This window comes from Arachis hypogaea, chromosome 2 (assembly GCF_003086295.3).
Source record: "Arachis hypogaea cultivar Tifrunner chromosome 2, arahy.Tifrunner.gnm2.J5K5, whole genome shotgun sequence".
Classification (NCBI taxonomy): domain Eukaryota; kingdom Viridiplantae; phylum Streptophyta; class Magnoliopsida; order Fabales; family Fabaceae; genus Arachis; species Arachis hypogaea.
Genome location: NC_092037.1, coordinates 34,123,625 through 34,126,868, shown reverse-complemented (window position 1 = coordinate 34,126,868; position 3,244 = coordinate 34,123,625). Strand labels below are relative to the sequence as shown.

The 3,244-nt window shown below is 41.6% G+C and overlaps 1 non-coding gene across 1 annotated transcript; it reads left to right on the top strand.

Annotated features, from left to right (window-relative positions):
- The first annotated feature begins 1,191 nt into the window (after window positions 1–1,191).
- LOC112768339 (small nucleolar RNA R71) lies at window positions 1,192–1,295 on the top strand. Its single transcript, XR_003185780.1, has one exon. It is a non-coding gene; the product is annotated as a small nucleolar RNA R71 (small nucleolar RNA).
- Window positions 1,296–3,244: the final 1,949 nt, after the last annotated feature.

Below are 3,244 nucleotides of genomic sequence, written 5' to 3'. Positions count from 1 at the left end.
AAAACTCTTTTCTTGCTCAGCAATTCTTTCAAATACTTGATATGTGTAGGCATCTGCTGGAGGATATCAAGAAATGGAATATTGATATGGAGAGACTTAAATGTCTCTAGGAACCTTGAATATGTTTTCCCTTTTTCACCTCCTCCTAACCTCTGAGGAAATGGTGCTTTTGGTTGGTATGTTTCCAGTGTGCCTTCCTTTTGCATATCCTTAGCTTGCTCATTTTCACCTTCCTGCTTAGCTTCTTCCACACCTTCTTTCAAGATTTCTGACTCCTTTTCTGAGGATCTGATTCCTTCTTCTTCTGAGACTTCCTTCAATGTGGTGATGGCCTTGCATTCTTCCCATCTCACTCCCTTTTGTTCCCCTTTAGGATTCTTTTTTGTGTCACTAGGGAACACTGCAGTTGACTTAGGGGCCTGTTGAGAAAGTTCTCCTACGCGAGCCTCCATCCACTTGAGTTTTTCGCCATGGTTCCTTAAGGTCGATCTCACATCGTCCCTAAAGCTTTTCAACTCACTTATGTCCTGACCCATGTTTACTAACCTTCCTTCTATCCTGTTTAATTGATCTTGAAATTGTTGGTGCGAATCGGATTGGGCAGATTGGTTATTTTGGCCATGATATGGTGGTTGGGAGTAAGTGTTTTGTGTGGCTTGGTATGATCTTTGGTTGGAGTTTTGGTATGTGGAATTATTATGTTGGTTGTGGTTGTAAGGTTTGTGGTTTTGTGGTTGGGTTTGCTGGTTTCCCCACCCAAAGTTTGGGTGGTTTTTCCATCCTGGGTTGTAAGTGTTGGAGTGTGGATCATATGATTGCCTTTGTTGGTTTCCCACATAATTGGCCTCTTCCCAATCACCTCCTTCAGTATTTGCTTCCTCTTGATCTTGTGTGTGTATTGCAGCCACTTGCTTTGTGTCTAACTTCCTGGTAAGCTCTACTAGTTGCTTGGCAAACACCTTGTTTTGGGCTAGAATTGCATCAACATGGTTCAGCTCCATGACTCCCTTAGTGTTGTGTCTCTCTGAAGCATAGTAGTACTCATTCTTAGCCACTGTCTCAATCACTTCAATGGCTTCTTCCACAGTCTTTTTCCTGTTCAATGAACCTCCTGATGAATGGTTTACAGCCTTCCTGGATTCATAGGAAAGCCCATCATAGAAAATATGCAATTGCACCCAGTCAGGGAACATGTTTGGTGGGCATTTCCTTGTCAACTCTTTGAACCTCTCCCATGCCTCGTAGAGCGTCTCACCATCTTGTTGTCTAAAAGTCTGAACCTCAGATCGAAGCCTATTGACCTTTTGTGGGGGGTAGAAACGTGCCAGAAACTTGCTCTCCACCTCATCCCAGGTTGTTAGGCTGTCCCTTGGGAATGATTCCAGCCACTTAGCTGCTTTGTCCCTAAGTGAAAATGGGAACAAGAGCAGTTTATAGGCATCTTCCTGAACTCCATTGGACTTCACAGTGTCGCAAATTCTAAGGAATTTGGTGAGATGTTGGTTTGGATCTTCATTAGCACTCCCACCAAATGAGCAATGATTCTCCACCAATGATATTAGCTGGGGTTTGAGTTCAAAATTGTTGGCCTGAATGGGTGGTTTCTGAATGCTACTACCACAATTCCCAGAGGTTGGGTTTATGTATGAACCAAGAACCCTCCTCCCAGGAATGGCATTGTTTCCATCATCCCTCTCATGGTTGTGAAATTCTCTATCCATGTTGAGATCTAGAGCTTCCTCAAAGTTGTCCTCAGATTCTCCTTCAGATTCTTCTTCTCCCAGTACCCTCTTCCTTCTTGCTTCCCTTCTAAGTCTATGAAGGGTCCTCTCTGGTTCGGTATATGGAGGGGTTGATGTCTCTCCCCTCCTACCTGTCATACAAGAACACACTATAAGTAACAAACAAGTTGAATACTCTTGGTTACTGGAAGAGTATTGGTTAGAGCAGTGAGGAATTAATTCAAATAGTTAGTGGGTTAGTGAGTTAGTTGCTTGAATTTAAAGGCATAAAGAAAGAAAAAGCAAATCACAGAGTGCAGAAGTCAAATTCAACAAGTAACTGAATTAACAAAACAAGGAAAAAAAATGCTCAATCTAGTTAACTTCCAATTTGAGAATTGTCAATCGAAAACCAATCCCCGACAACGGCGCCATAAACTTGATGCGCTATAACTGGGTATAGCTACGATTAAGGGAAATTGCACAAACGGCAAAATTCCTTCCGGCAAGTGCACCGGTTATCGTTAAGTAAAAACTCACAATAGAGTGAGGTCGAATCCCACAAGGATTGGTTGAGTGAGCAATTCGAATTAGAAGTTTGATTAGTTGAGCGGAATCAAGAATTGGGTGTGAATTGCATAAAGTAAATTGGCGGGAAATGTAAATTGCAAGGAATTGAAATGACTGAATCTTAAATTGCGAGAATTAAAGTGCGAGAAGTTAAATTGCTGAAATTAAAAGGGAATTGGGGTGATTGCATAAATTGAAATTGCTGAATGTAAATAGAAAGTGTAGATCAGTGATGAGCGGATAATTTATACGCTTTTTGGCATTGTTTTCATATAGGTTTTAGTAAGTTTAAGCTACTTTTAGGGATGTTTTCATTAGTTTTTATGTTAAATTCACATTTCTGGACTTTACTATGAGTTTGTGTGTTTTTCTGTGATTTCAGGTAAATTCTGACTGAAATTGAGGGATTTGAGCAAAACTCTGAAGAAGGCTGACAAAAGGACTGCTGATGCTGTTGGAATCTGACCTCCCTGCACTCGAAATGGATTTTCTGGAGCTACAGAACTTCAATTGGCGCGCTCTCAACGGCGTTGGAAAGTAGACATCCAGGGCTTTCCAGCAATATATAATAGTCCATACCTTATTCGACGAATGACGACGTAACTTGGCGTTAAACGCCAAGTACACGCTGCTGTCTGGAGTTAAACGCCAGAAAAACGTCATGATCCGGAGTTAAACGCCCAAAACACGTCATAACTCAAAGTTTAACGCCAAGAAATGCCTTAGCTCGTGGAATGATCAAGCTCAGCCGAAGCATACACCAAGTGGGCCCCGGAAGTGGATTTATGCATCAATTACTTACTCATGTAAACCCTAGTAGCTAGTCTAGTATATATAGGACATTTATCTATTGTATTAGACATCCTGGATTGTATTTTGAATCCTGTGATCACGTTAGGAGAGGGCTGGCCATTCGGCCATGCCTGAACTTTTTGCTTATGTATTTTCAACGG